Source organism: Carettochelys insculpta, chromosome 2, assembly GCF_033958435.1.
Source record: "Carettochelys insculpta isolate YL-2023 chromosome 2, ASM3395843v1, whole genome shotgun sequence".
In the NCBI taxonomy this organism is placed as follows: domain Eukaryota; kingdom Metazoa; phylum Chordata; order Testudines; family Carettochelyidae; genus Carettochelys; species Carettochelys insculpta.
In genome coordinates, this window is record NC_134138.1 from 237,147,050 (window position 1) to 237,162,711 (window position 15,662).

General features: G+C 45.2%; 1 protein-coding gene across 1 annotated transcript in view; it reads right to left on the reverse strand.

The window, feature by feature from the left end:
• Positions 1 to 15,662, reverse strand: part of ZNF804B (zinc finger protein 804B) — a 451,105-nt gene that overhangs the window by 31,486 nt on the left and 403,957 nt on the right. The window lies entirely within an intron of this gene.

A 15,662-nucleotide genomic window follows, 5' to 3' on the forward strand; every position in this document is an offset into this window, starting at 1 on the left:
TCACCCAAAGACATTCCCAGACAAGTGACAACAAGAAATCCTGTGGCACCTTATAGACTAACAGATATTTTGGAGCATAAGCTTTCATGGGCAAAGACCCACTGCATCAGATGCATTACACTCCATTCCCTATTTTATTAGTGTTTGCTCAGCTCTGCAGAGAACTCCAAATTCCACTGATTTTAGTGGAGCTGTGCTAATTTACTCCAGCTTAGTGTTTGGCCCTGAAGTGCTTATTTATCCCTCTACTTGATGCCTTGTCAGAGTCAATCTGTAGAGAAGTGGTACAAAGGAAATGATACTATATGTCTGTTTTCAGCCGGCAAATGCATGTGTGTGACTTTCACACACCACTTATTCACTTACAATAGCGCACTTAGGATGGATATTTTTATACAAGCAGTAGCATTCGACATGAAAGTGGTTAATGGGAATGCTGCATCTCTCCTTTTTTATATGTTTTTCTTATCTATATTAAGAACCATTGGTTTTTAGGCAGGGAATTTTAGGTGTGTATATTTTAAAGGCATCAAAGCCTATGTGATTCAGCTTGCAGAGTAAATATTATAGGTGTGTCACTAATATATTTTCTCAGGCTCTTAAAGCTTATTTCAACTTCTGGCTGGTCTTATATCCCTCCACCCCCACCCTCCTCTAAATATATATAAATATTAGCAGGCCAGAACTGAAAATCATAGGATGAATGCATACAGCATAAATCAGCTACTCAGGGCCAGGTTCCAATTGGAAGTATTCTAGCTGGTTCCTACTGTAACATATGGTTTCTATTCTATGAGATGCTGAGTGTTCTGGCCATAATAAAGCAAAGTACTTAAGCTGGTGCTGATACTTGAGCAGCCCAACTGATTTAAGTAGAATTTGGTTATCTAAAGTTACGTACATGCCAGGAGCATTATATTGGATTGCAGTTAGAGACTGCGTTTACACTACGAGTTAAAATCAGCTTTATTAAAATAGATTTTTTTAACCCTGGGTTTTATAAATTCACATTTGAGTGTCCTCACCTTCCCACATGCGCCCCACTAATCTGACTTATTGCTGCTACACACAAGTCATCAAACATTTTTTGCAATGTTTCAAAACAATGTTGCAGTAGCATGTTGTGGGAACCTATCCCACAGTTCCCTGAGCCCCGTAGCATTCTGTGCATTTTCACTGGTGCAGCATAGGAAAAAAATGCCGGGCAAGTGCCTGTGGGTATCTGATGACATCTTCCTACATTTCATTTCTCTAATCCTTCTGCTCCGTTAAGCAAACATCCCTTTTTCCAGGTGGAATCTTGCTTGTATAAGTGATTTGCTTTTCGTAAGTGAGGGGAGGGGTAGCCAAGCAGTTAGAGCACAGTTTCCCAAACTGGGCGGGCCCCTCTGGGGGGCATGAAGAAATTCCGGGGGCGGGGGGTGAGACAGTCCTTCCCCCCACATCATACTCCCCACCTGAAGAAAAAGCCGGCCTTTGCTTCTGTCTCTCAGCCCCTACCATTTTACGTGACGTGGGTGACCGAGCAGCTGCTATGAAAGACAAGCAGCCGGCAAGGACCAGTGTGGAGCTGGTTGCCTCTGGCAAAGGTGAGTGTGTGTGGATTGGAGGGGGAGGAAGAGGAGAATGGAGTTAGATGGGGATCTGGCGGTGCCTGGCTTGGGTGAGAGGGATGGGGGTGGGGTAAGAGAGGGAGGCTGGTAGTGCCTGGCTTTATGGGAGGGTTGGGCTTGGGCAGGTAGTTTGCAGGGCCAGCTGGCTTGTGGGACTTGCGGGCTGGCCCTGGCACCACAGAGCTTGGGAGGCTGAAATTGGCAGGCAGACGGGCAGCTGGTCCAGGCAGCACAGGGCTCAGGTAGCTCGGGCTGGTGGGTGGGCAGCTGGCTCTGGCAGCGTGGGGCTTAGGTGGGTGGCTGGCACATGACTGGGGTGGGCAGGTGGCGGGTCCTAGCAGTGTGGGGCTTGGGTGGCTGCCAGATGGGTGACTGGTCCTGGTGGCTGGTGGGTGGCTGGCTGGCCCCAGTAGTACAGGGTTCAGATGGGCAGCTCTGGCAGCACAGGTCTCAGGCAGGCAGGCAGGCAGGCGGCTGGCGTGGACAGCTCTGGCAGCTAGCACAGGACTCAGGCAACTGCCAGCTGGGACTACACCAGGCACCCGCAAGGGGACAAGAAACACTATGTGTGCTTATTTTTAATTTTAAGTAACACTTTTATATAAAGTTTTTGTGTTTATTTTAAATTATGAATTGAATTTTTTGTTAAAGGGGAGGTTGGATGATGGTAACGACATAGGGGGGTGCATCCTGCCAAAAAGTTTCTCAAATATCAAAAGGGGGGCTTGATGCCAAAATGTTTGGGAACTGGTGAGTTAGAACATTTGCCTGCAGAACCCAACGCTGTGAGTTCAATCCCTGACTGGGCCATTTAGGGCTATGGAGCAAATAGGTTTAAACAAAAATCTATTTGGGATGGTGTGAGTGTGGGGACTAGACTCAATGAAGAAAGAAGCTAGGAAGGGCCAAAAAAAAGATTTTGAGCTTCCCAACTGAGAGGTTTTCAAAGTAGGATGCAAAAGCACTGGAGCAGATGCAGAAGCGGAGGGGCTGAGGACAGAAATTGATGCAGCTATACTGCAGCTTTGGAATCTGCCCTGAATAGGAGGCAGCTCATAGGTTTTCTGCTCTACAAGCAATCTGGAGAATGACCTGTGACTTAAGGCAGATCTAACCAACAGCTGTGTAAGATTAAGGCTTGGATCTGGATTTAGACCTCCTGGCAAAGAAAATCCTCAGAACAATAGTTTGCTCTCGAAGGCCAGTACACACAGAAATTACACAAAAAATGCGAATTGCTCATTAAAACAGTTACGGTTCCTTTGGGTGCTGCAAGCCTTATTTGACTAACTGTGGTAATTGTAGAGCTAAAACATTTGCTTCAATGGCCTCTGGATCTGGATTTAGACCATCCTCAGAATACGAATTAACTCTCCAAGGCCAGTACACACAGGTGTTACGCGGAAAATGCAAATGGCTCATTAAAACAGTTACAGTTCTTTTTCTGTCAAAGGCCAACCACTCCAGTGATGAAGTTTTATTTCCCTTCAGAGAAATATTGAAAGTATTTTCAGTGTTTTTCATAATAAGGTCTTCCCACTCCAGATCACTGATCTGGAATGGATTAACCCATAGCTCTGAAAAGAAATTTGGCCTGAGCCCAAGCCCATTGAAGTGAATGGGATTATGGTTCCTTTGGTAACTACAAGCCTTACTTGGCTAACTGTGGAGCTAACAGATTGACTTCAATGGCCTTTACATCAAGCCCATACTGAATGGCTGCCCTCTCAATTTTCAATGGCACTTCCTATGCGCTGAGGGAGACTTCCCCTGGTCAACTGAAAGGCCCCTAAATAGCAGCCAGCTCCTGAATATCTTAGCCACTGGGAGAGACTTCCCCTTTGGTTGGCTGCAAGGCCCCCAAATAGCTGCCAGCCAGACCCAAGCTTCTTATCCACCATGGCAGAGTTCCTCCCGGTCAGCTGCAAATCCGCTGAATAGCTGCCAGCCAGCCCCCAAATATCTTATCTACCAAAGGAGACTTTCCCCAGTCATCTGAAAGGCCCCTGAATAGCTGCCAGGCAGCCCCTGAGTTTCTTATGCCCCAAGGGAGACTTCCCATGGGCAACTCCAGGACCCTCACAAGCTGCCTGGCAGCATGTTCAGCACTTCCTTTTATTGGTGGGAGGTCCAGCCACATGATGCATCTGGGTGCAGAAAAGTTCCAGATGTTGTTGCGACTCCGGGGAGAGGGAAGAGATGAGGATGTGGATGGGTAGGATAAAATATAAATGGGTGAAAAGAAGTTTCTTGACCTGTCATAGAGGCACAACCCCCACCCAGAGCCTATCTGTCATTTGGTGTGGTGTGGGGGCAGTGGCTGGCACTAGGCAGCACAGGAAAAAAAAAAGCAGCTAGCTGAGATAGACACAGAACCACAGACCCCACAGCTGCACTAATAGCAAAGAAAGAAGATTTTTCGGTCTCCCATGACCCTACAGCCACTGGCTTCCAGATGCCAAATTGAAACTATCCTGTTGCCTAAATCCTCTGCACCTGAGAGCAATGAAGATGGAAGAGGCCAGAGTGGAGAACTGTGGGGCATTGTGGGACACATATGGAACATCTCTGGAGGCTAATGAATTCAATTTAAAGACGTGGCACTTCCTCACTGCCCCCTTCATTCAGAATTTTAGATTCAATCTGAATGCTACACCCATCAGGTTCCAACGATATTATGATATTGATCTTACATCAATTTTAGTGCTCCATAAGTCAAGCTAATGGTATTTATAGTGAAGACAGGCATTTGGTATAATTGAGATAAATGCCCTAATTTTGATTTTATCTCGGAGTATAGATGCAGCCAGCACCTCGTAGATCAAACCCTGTATAAATACTATACTGCTTATAGTTCATATTTTAGCCAGGCTTTTATTTTAATTATAATTATAATTAACATTAGCATGTGCATCTTTTTCAGGAAAGCAACTCTTAGGCCGTGTCTACACTACAAAAATAACTGAAGTTGCTTACTTCAAAGTACGACTTTGAAGTAAGCAATTTCGAAGCTGAGTGTCTACACACACCCTATTTCGACGTTAAACTTTGAAGTAAGGCACTACTCCATTCCCGCAAATGGAGTAAGGCCTTCGAAGTTGGGCTCTGTACTTCGAAGTAAGGGAAAAATGTGTGTAGAGTCTCTGCTGGCTACTTCAATGTAGTGCCTAACTTCAAAGTTAACTTCGAAGTTAGTTTAGTGTAGACACACCGTTAGAGTGAGATTTGAACTACTGATTTTTATTCCTTTATTAGTTTTCATTTCAAAATGTTTTATACATAGATATACACAGGTAGGGCTAATTAATCAGGCTGTTAACGTTAAGTGGTCTCACAGTTACCTGTCAGGCTGTCTTTTTACTGATCTTTCTAATCTGACTTCAATACCAATCTCTCACGGAACAGAAGGCGCTTGAATTTTTATGTCTGTGCCACTAAAATACATGCAATCTATCTCTAGCCTAGTGCCTTTCATCTTGTGTAGTCCCTTACATCTGTGCAAGTTGAGTGCAAAGCAGGAGTAAAGCACTACATCAAATGTCCTTTAGAGCTTGAATCTCTATACACCAGCTGAGTAAGCAGTGCTTGCAGAAGAACTGACTATGCTGAATTTCATTATTTCTTCTTTCATAATTTATGGCAGCAAGAGGGCTGGAGACTCCTGAAGTCAGAGTTTGATTGCTTTGGTTAAGCAAACTTGTTGCATTTAAGTCTATTTTATTGCATTAAAATCTGTTAATTAAAGCTGGTCAATTTTTTTTTCTCGGGCAATGATTTGCTGCTGGAAGATGCTGTTTCATTTAAATCAAAGCCTTCTGTGGGAATGTGTTGATAGCATTTTGTTTAGCAAAAATAAATTGAAAATGGTGTTTCAATAAGGTCGGCGCATTCCTTTAAGACTGTAATGGATCTGGAATGAAAGCCAAATTTAAAATGTCAGAATTTTGTAAAGAATGGAAATTCCAAATAGACTGTTCATTATATGTAAATCTGTGGTCAGGGAGCATGTTTTCTAAACTCAGATCCAAAACAACTGCAACTTGTCAAGCCCCAAAACAAGCATTTCAGATTCAATGATTACCTTAGTTGTCATATTGTGGCTTAATGCCATAATAAAATTTCCTCAGATGACCCTTATGCCATGGGATCTCATCCCCACAATGCATAAAGAAGCCCGACACCTGTCCCTCTATGGCTGGCTATTTCCTACTACTTGTATTTCTTCACTAAAAGGTGAGCTTTATAACACCAATGTGACACTAAAGCTCTAAATTTTATGATGCATTGCGCTAATAAACAAACCATCAGTCATGTAGCCTTTAAAGACTAACAAAATGATTTATTAGGTAATGACCTTTCGTGGGACAGACCCACTTCTTCAGATCTGTAGCATTTCCAGTCTAGACTCAGTCATATAGTACAGAGGTCCAAAAAAAAATTGCAATAAAACCTGACAAATCAAATACATGGAACTGAAGGAGGGGTGCCAGGGGTAGGGGATGTTAAATGTATTGCCTGAGATAATTACAAACATCAAAGGAAGGGAGACAGTCCTTGTAAAGTGTGAGAAACATCATGACATTAAGGGTGGAGTTTACCAAACTGTGCCTTTGACCCTTAATAGCCTACACTCTGCTTCTCTCAGATAAAGGTAAAGACCTATTAATCTCATGAAGGCCCTACTCTGGCTGGGATTTTGAAAAGATGAACTAATCTTGCTCCTGTTGAAGTAGCGTGTAAAATTCCCATTGACTTCACCTGAAACAGTGTTAAGCCAACACTAAGGCCAAGGTCTGGTCTACACTAAGAGATTTTCTAAACAATCAGTCCACACTACAAGGTTTATTATGCTGACTTTAAGGGCTTCTAAAGTTAACTCTGGTGCTCCTGTGTTTCACAAAGAGTAGCAGCAAAATCAACCTTGCAAGGTTGACTTTAGGGTAGTACAGACAGGGCATTGTGAAATTTGATGTTCTTGGCCTCCTGAAGGTGTCCCACAGTGCCCTAACATGAACACTCTGGCCACCATTTTGAGCTCCACTGCTCTCCAAGGGTGCAGGAAATGGGCCAGGAAAGTTTGAATTTCTTTTTCTGTTCAGCCAGTGTAGCAAGCAGAGCAGACAGCACACCCAAGCAACACACCTCGGCAGCACATCTGGCCATAAATTCCCAGGGTTGCAGACAAGCTCCACTGTCCAAAGAGCATATTCTACCACCATTCTGCACTTGCTTAGCCTGTAGACGAACTGTTTCTTACTTCAGTCGAGGTTGCCTGTGTATGGCTTCATGAGCAAAGAGAGCAAGAGATAAGCTGGATCACCCAGGATCACGACTGACATCGCCACATCTCCAACAGTGATTTTCTCGTCTTTGAAGAAAGTTCAGTTCTGCAGCTTTCTGAATAGTTGAGAGTTCCTAAAGATGCATGAGGTCATGCACCTTTCCCAGCCATCCTATACTGATATTGATGATATGACCCTTGTGATCCATCAATGCCTGCAACACCATCAATAAGTACCCCTTGAAGTTTATATACTCTGTGGCAAGGTGGTCTGGTGCCAAGATAGGGATGTGTTTCATCTATTGCCCCACTGCAGTTAGGGAACCCCACCACAGCAAAATCATCCACTACTTCCTGTACATTTCCTGTCCATTGTGCAATAAGGGTACTGATTGCCTGGGCTACCTGCATGACAGCAGCCCACACTCTAGATTTGCCCACTCCAAATTGATTGCCCACTGACTGGTAAGTAGCTGACTGGAGTCTCAAGCTTCCACGCAGCTATTACCACTCGCTTCTAAACTGTCAGAGCAGGTCTCATATTGGTACTGCTGTGTTTCAGGGAGCAGGAGAAGCAATTCACAAAGTCCCATAAAAGTGGCCTGCATATGCGGAAGTTTTGTAGCCACTGCTGCTCATCCCAAACCTGCCGAACAATGCGGTCCCACCAGTCTGAGCTTGTTCATGGTACCAGAACCAGCACTTCACTGTGTACAAGCCATCAAGTGGAGCCAACATCTCCAGTTCCTCCTCTCCAGCATTTCACATTCTCTGTATGTCTGTGTTCTCCTCAGAGTCTTCATTGCTTCATCTGAAGGTTGCTTAGGCTCTGCACATACTGCAGCACAATGTGTGAGGTGCTCACAATGCTTACCATAACAATTTGAAGTTGGATGGGTTCCAAGCTAACCTAGCAATGATGTATGCATGGATATGGAAAAAGGGCGTGAAAATTCTTTTTGCTGTTGCTTTGTAAGTGGAGGGGAAGGAGAGAAGTGCATTATGGGAGCTGTTGACACACACCCTGAACTATGTGGGGCACCTTTTTGTCTTGTCAGACACTGGGAGCTTATCCCACAAGGCAAGGGGGCAGCAGGCTTTGCTGACAAAGTCGAAGCTGCCCACCCTAATGGGGATGCACTCCACTGACTTCATATGCCAGTGTGGATGTGCACCCTTGACTTTACAAAATTGGGTGCTACAAATCAACCTTAAAATTTGAACTAATTTCCTGGTATAGATGTACCCTAAGTGCTTTGAAACGCCCATGTATTTACTCTGACTTAACCTTCACTGATTTTGCTCAGGGAGGTGCCTGAAGCCAGGGGAGGTTAGCATAAGAAGTCACAACTTGTTTCTTGGGTTTAGAATTAAGAAGTCAGAATTCAAAGCTCATTTGTAAGACTTTAACTGTAACACTTTTAGTAGCTATATCAGGATTTATGCATTTAACAATATGTACAAACTGTTGAAAAACACAGCGCTTTGGATGCTTCAGTTATTGAAGTAACTAGTCCATGAGACTGGACAATTTTGTCCATTCTTCAGGCTTGCAGGGCAACTAATAAAATTTCAGTAATTAAAAAAATGTACCCTCAGAGAATACTGCAAAGGCAAATAACAAAAACATTAATGTAGAGATCTTCCTCTGAAAGGCACATCTGATTATTTCTATGCTTTAAATGCAAAATCTGATAATATACATCTTTAATTCCTTGAATAATGAAATACTTAAGAAATATATTACTGTCATTGGACTGTTATTAATATCTATGAAATTAAGTGTCCTGTGGGTTTTTCCAATTGAAAGGGGGTTAAATTGCTAATTTTCATGTTAATTAGCATTCATTCTGAAGAATAGTAAATGTAATTCCATAGCATCTAGCATTTAACAATTTAGCTTATCTAGACATTACATTTAGAAGAAGCTCTACATTATTTGCTTGAGATTTCTTAAGTACTAATGATTAAGGGAATCTCATTATTCTAACAACATGCAATTTCCAAAGATGAATATTCCTAATTTATATACTTTATCTCTGCATAATAAGAAAGTAATACAGCACTTACAATGCGGCAGGTGCATCAGTTCTTAATAAAGAACATTGGATTGCATAGATTTTGTGGTCTTAAAATAAAATAATTTTGTAAACTGACATTTAGAATTGGAACGTGTTGCCTCAAGACCTACCCACTCTCTGGCCTCTGCTCAGTGGCATTTGATAATTCTATTTCTGCTACCCAAGCAGTCCTCTCATATAGGCAATCACAGTTATGTGTAATTGAAACATCTTCTTATAACACCACAGCAAATTAAGGCCTCCACTTTTAATGTTTGAAAAGCCAATACACTGTACAGGCAACAGTAAACTGTAGCTATTATAAAATTAATGTGAATTGAGGCAAATGAAGGCTATAGTTCAGGGTCTCATTCCACATAGTGCTGTATAGATGTAATCCAGTGGGTGTTCCACGTTACTTTAAGTTTCCTTTAGTTACATTGGGGCGTGTGATGTGTAACAACCAGATGGTTTGTTTCACTGCACCACAAAGTCATCATTGTAAAGCTGATGGATTGTAGTAGAGAGACAAGAAGAAGTGCTGTGCAGCCACTCTGCAGCATAGCAGCAATGGGGTAGAGGTAATTTGGGAAATGCAGGAGCTCCAAACATGCCAGTTAAAATAAGTCAAATGAGACACTCATGGCATGGAGGTGGAATAGTGGTGAGATTATTATGTGATCCAGGGGACACAACATACAGAGAGCTAGAGGGCACCAATGATACAGGATGCACCTTCCTGGTTCAGCAAGCTAGGGACCTGAGTGGTCCCCAGTGAGGGATTTTGCTGGACCAAGGAGGTGAATGCCACCCCCAGTCCCTGGCCGCCCCTGCTGGCCTGGCACAGTGGGCTCCCCAGCTCTGTGCAGGGATGCCAGGTCCCTGACCCCAGCTTCACCCAGGGCTTTTTGGGATGCCGGCTCTGCGCTGGGCTTCTGGGGGATGCCAGCTCCCCAACCTCGGCTCTGTGTGGGGATGCTGGGCATGCTGGCACACCAGCTGTAGCTCCAGCTCTGTGCAGGGCTGCTGGGGGATTCTGGCTGCGAGCTGGGCTGCTAGTTGTCACCAGAGACCCAGCCCCCTGCTGGAGGATGCCACCTCTGGCCCCCGTTCCACTGCCCCGCCCCCCGGGGCTGCAGAGGGACCCTGCCTCTGTACCTGGCCTCACTGCCTCCTGCGGGGCTGCTTGGAGGCCAGCTTGGGTGCCCTCTAATCCAGGAGCATCACCCAGCCTGCTGGACCAAGAGCGTTGCCGGAGCAGAGCATGCCGATTTTCGGCTGTGCAACCTGTATTATATATGTTGCTTTTATTTTTTTTTCAGACCCTTATTCAGAGCTGTTGTTGTGTACTATGTTAAAAACATACACTTTTAAGCCAACATAAAATCCGCTAGCTGAACTATCTGCCCCAAAATGCAACTCAGTGCTGAACTCCTGCCCATAGGGTGCTTTTTGAATTGCACAACAGAAAAATATGCTGGTCATCTCCACATTTTTAAAAGCAGTGACATAACCCGGAAGTATGCGAATGCCAGGACAAACGTAATGCCTTTCCTCTGTTCTTCCCTTCGATTTTTATTGTCTAAATTCCTTCGCTTATGTCTGGTGCAGGGGTCGGCAACCTGCAGCATGTGTGCCACTGTTGGCATGGACACCATTTACCAATTGCCCTTTGTCCCCCTGTGCCGCTGGGATCTTGTGCTGAGCTGGCCAAGGTAGGGGCTAGGGCCAGAGACCTCAGTGGCCCCCTCTGCAGCATGGGGGGGGTGAGCCCCCACTAGGGTGTGGGGCTTGAGCCGGCCCCACCTCCAGAGCATGGGGCCAGAGAGCAGCCCTTCCCGCCCCCCCGCCAGAGCACAGGGTCCCCTGCCGGAGTGCAAGAGCCCCATGCAGGAACTACTCCCCCCACCTGCTAGAGCAGGGGGCCCAATGGGGTGGAGCCCCCTTGCTGCAGGGCAGGGCCTGGGGTGGGTGGTGCCCAGAGCTTGGGGCTGATCCCTAGCTGGGCTGGGGTCTGCAATAGTAGAAGCTGCTCCCAGCCGCTGTGTGGGCTGGGGAAGGGGTTACCATGCCTGAGCCCGGGTGGGGCTCTCAGGTGAGAGGAAGGCACCGCCCTGGCGTCAGCAGCCTGAGGACATGCTGTGTGTTGCTGTGTGATTACAGGGCTGGGCACTGCTGGCAGCACTTCTCGCCAGCCTGGGGCACCCCGCCACTGAGGCCTTCAAGGCACACAGGGGGTCTGGTGCAGCCTTGAGCCTGCGGCGAGTGGTGGGTGGAGCTGTATGGGTGGTTCAGTGTGACATGCTCAGCACCCTCCTCCACACCCTGCAGCTGGGCCTGCTCCAGAAAGACTGGAAGCTGTGCTCCCCAGCAGGGGGCAGAGCACCCAGCGAGCAAACACCCCCTCCCCCGACCATCTGTCCTCATCTCCTCTGGGGAAGGGGACTGACCCCTCTGCCGTCACCTCTGCCACCTGCCATCCTCCTCACTAGGACAGGGACGGAGCCCCCCTGGTCCCCCTCAGCTCTGCCATCTGCATCTACCTCCCCCTGGGACAGGAACTGAGCCCCTCTGCCCCCTCAGGCCTGCCACCTGTCCCCCCACTCCACGAACAGGGATTGAGCCCCTCTTCCCTCCCCCTTGCCATCTGCTCCAGGGCAGGGACTTTTAGTCCATCGGCCCCTCACCTCTGCGCATTGTCTGGGATGGGGGCCAAGTCCTTTCAAGTAATGCCCTGATTACTCAACAAACTGCCTTTTCTTTCAGTAGCTGACAGTAGGAATTCTTTCTGCCAGGACCTCGTCACCTGTGCTTTCTTCCTATCTTTCTCCTGGATTTTTGGCACTGTCTTCTGTTGTTTCCACATTTTTCCTTTTTCACATCCCCTTGTTTTTCTCCTCCGAGCAACCACACATCTTACACTTTGTCTCCTTCCTTGTTTTTACTTTTCTCCTTGCTAACTCCCCACCACTCTCTTTTTGGCCTTTTGTCCCTTTTCTCTGATGTCCACCACCTTGCTCCTAGCTCATGATCTATTTTTAACCCCCTTGTTTTCCTTTTCCATACTCTATATCCTTTCCCTCCTATAGTTTCCTGTATCTCCACATCTCTTTGTGTAGGTGAAAGCTTCTTTTACTTCAGAACTCTGATTCAGTACCTGAATAACATCTACCCCATTACACACAGGTTCTGGTGGAAAAAATAGCATGTGCTTGTGTAATTAAAGACTTTATCCTAAAGCATGCACATTAGAGGAATGAACTAATATTATATAGGGGCTAGGTCTACACTAGCCCCCTTCTTTGAAGGAGGCATGGTAATCAGCCTGATCAGTGAATAGCAATGAGGTGCTGTGATGCATGTGCAGCACCTCATTAGGCTAAAATTTGCTGCATGAACTTAGATGTTGATAACTTCCATGCGCCAGCATGCCATGTAGCCGTGGGCGCCTTGAAGTATCCATGCAACTTCAAAGTTCCCTTACTCCCAAAATGCTTTGGGAATAAGGGCACTTCAAAGTCGCACAGGTATTCCAAAGTGCCTGCGGCTACATGGCATGCCAGCGCTTCAAAGTGGATAGCTTCGAAGTTTGCATGGCAAGAATTATGCTAATGAGGTGCTGTATATGCAACACAGCACCGCATTGCTATTGACCAATTGGACTCATTTACATGTCCCCTTTGAAGGAGGGGGCTCCGGTAGACAAACCCAGGCAGTCTTAATATTGAATTTCCTAGCTTCTGAGTCCTTTACTTTGCAACCTTCATGTTTTTCCAATGAAATTTTAAAAATGTATTTTCCATTTTCAATTTTAAAATAAAAAGTAGCTCTCCCTCCCTCCTCCCTCCTGCTCCAAAAGTCAAAAGGTCAGCACATGGAGTCACAACTGACCTGCACATATGTCATCAGCCAGGCTGGAACATTTAGATCCACAGCACAGACATCTATCTCTTTAATTAATGGGGTAATTGGTAGCTGTAATGTGTTATCTTCTGTATGGACCAGCCACTAGAGGGGAAAGAAACACACTGCTGGTGGATTTCACTGCTCTTTACAATGGCTTAGAGATTTGTTGAGACACAGGAGTGGTTTTTCTATAACCATATTGAGAGACCTGAAGCCTTCCTCTATAGCCAGAATAAAAAAGCAGCAGCCACCATTAACTGTAGACCTAGCAGTCACATACTCACATTCTATCTAAATCTCATCACAATAGATCTGAAGAAGTGGGTCTGCCCCACGAAAGCTCATCACCTAATAAATCATTTTGTTAGTCTTTAAAGTGCTACATGACTGCTGGTTTGTTCTGTTAGAACACAGACGAACACACCCACCTCTCTGTTACTATTCATTACAATAGTGTCACACCAGGTTGCTAAGAGGGAGACCACATCCTAATGCCACCCACTGTCACCAGATAGAGAAAGCAGATTTCAATATAGGGAAAGAAAACTTTAACAGCTGTCTGGCAAGAAACTACTTAAAAATTGAGGTTATGGATCCTGATTCTGTGATGATTCTCTTTGCTTTTCTTCTGTTTTCTGGATGATCTCGGTCTGGTTTGTAACTATTCTGTGTGCTGTATAATTAATTTTGCTAGGTGTAAATCAAGTTAAGGTGGTGGGCTATGATTAGTTAGGTACTTCTGTTACAGTAGGTTACAATTAGTTAGTAAAATTATACTAAAATAATTGGTCAAAGTATAGCTAAGCAGGACTCAAGTTTCGCTACTTAAACTGGAATCCAAGAAGGAAAACAGCAGGAGGAAAGAGGAAAGACGAAAGCCATCAAGATGAAGAAGAAGTAGGGAAAAACCTGGGTGGACTCATCCCAAAGACCAGAACTGCCAGATCCTGAGGTGCAGCAGCCAGCTTCCAGAGACTTTGTCCCAAAAGGGGAAGTCTACCTGCATTTATCAGGATTGGTGAGCACGATACTGTGTGCTTAGCATGTGTTCTGCTTTCTTGGTAAGAGTAAATAAAAAGACAATAAGAATAATACCGTGTCAGGGTTTTTCAGTGGCACAGATCCTGCATAGCTGCAGGGAATTACATGCTGTGCCCTAGAAATTGGGTAGGGGTAGGAGTTTAAATTAATGGGGTCACTTCTTGAGCCCTCGGGATTGGGTAAAGGTGTGTCCGTCCCTGAAGTGTGGAAGGGATACAGAAATTTGTGTGGGTAACAATCTATCTCTTTAATTAATGGAGACACTGGTAGCTGTAATGCATTGTTTTACATTAGGACCAGCCACTAGAGGGGGATGAAATACACTGCTGGTGGATTTCACTACTATTTGAAAAACAAACCAGCAGTCATGTAGCACTTTAAAAACTAACAAAATAATTTATTAGGTGATGGGTTTTCATGGGACAGAACCACTTCTTCAGATCTATAGAATTTCCAGTCCAGTCCCAAATATATAGCACAGAGGTCCAAAAAAATTGCAACAAAAACTGACAAATCAAATTCATGAACTGAAGGAAGAGGGTGAAAGCTGCACTTCATTGGAATGCTCACTGACTGGTTTATCCATATTGAGATTTCTGATGTCCTTTCTGTATCCATTCATTCTTTGGTGAAGTGTTTTCCCAGTTTGTCCAATGTACATTGTAGAGGGGCATAGCCAGCACATAATGGCATATATAATATTGGTTGAGGTACATGAGCATGAGGCCTGATCTTGTAATTAATGTGGTTAGGCCCAGTGATGGTATCTCCAGAGTAAATATGTGGACAAAGTTGGCAGAAGCGTTTGTTGCAAGGAAAAGTTCCAGAATTAGTATTACTGTGGTGTAGCCTGTGATTGCTAGTGAGAATCTTTCTTAGGTTAGGAGGTTGTCTCTGGGGGGAGAACAGGCCTGTCACCTAGGGACTTCTGGGCCGTGTCTACACTAGCCCCAAACTTCGAAATGGCCACGCAAATGGCCATTTCGAAGTTTACTAATGAAGCGCTGAAATGCATATTCAGCGCTTCATTAGCATGCGGGCGGCCGCGGCACATTGAAATTGACGCGCCTTACCGCCGTGCAGCTCGTCCCGACAGGGCTCCTTTTCAAAAGGACCCAGCCTACTTCGAAGTCTCCTTATTCCCATGAGCTGATGGAAATAAGGGGACTTCGAAGTAGGCAGGGTCCTTTCGAAAAGGAGCCCCATCGGGACAAGCCACGCGGGGGCGAGGCACGTCAATTTCGAAGTGCCGCGGCCGCCTGCATGCTAATGAAGTGCTGAATATGCATTTCAGCACTTCATTAGTAAACTTCGAAATGGTCATTTGCGTGGCCATTTCGAAGTTTGGGGTTAGTGTACACGTAGCCCTGAAGTGTAGCATCATGATCTAGAATGGAGTGGACCAGTCTGTTAAAGACCTGAGAACATGCATCCTAAAACAAAGAGACTTTAAAAGCAGATTGCATAGGGAGATTTGTGAATGGAGCTTCATATTCAAATTTGACAGATTAACACTTGGTTGAAACAAGGACAACAATTACCTCACACATTACAAGGACTGCTTCCCTTCCTTTTGTGCCTGTAATGATCTCAGGCAAGACGCTTAACATCTCCCACCCCTCACCCCCCCTTCTTTAGTTCATGTATTTGATTTATCAGTTTTATTGCATTTTTTTTCGGACCGCTATGCTATATATGTGGGTCTGGACTGGAAATTCTATAGTTCTGAAGAAGTAGGTCTGTCCTGCAAAAGTACATCAG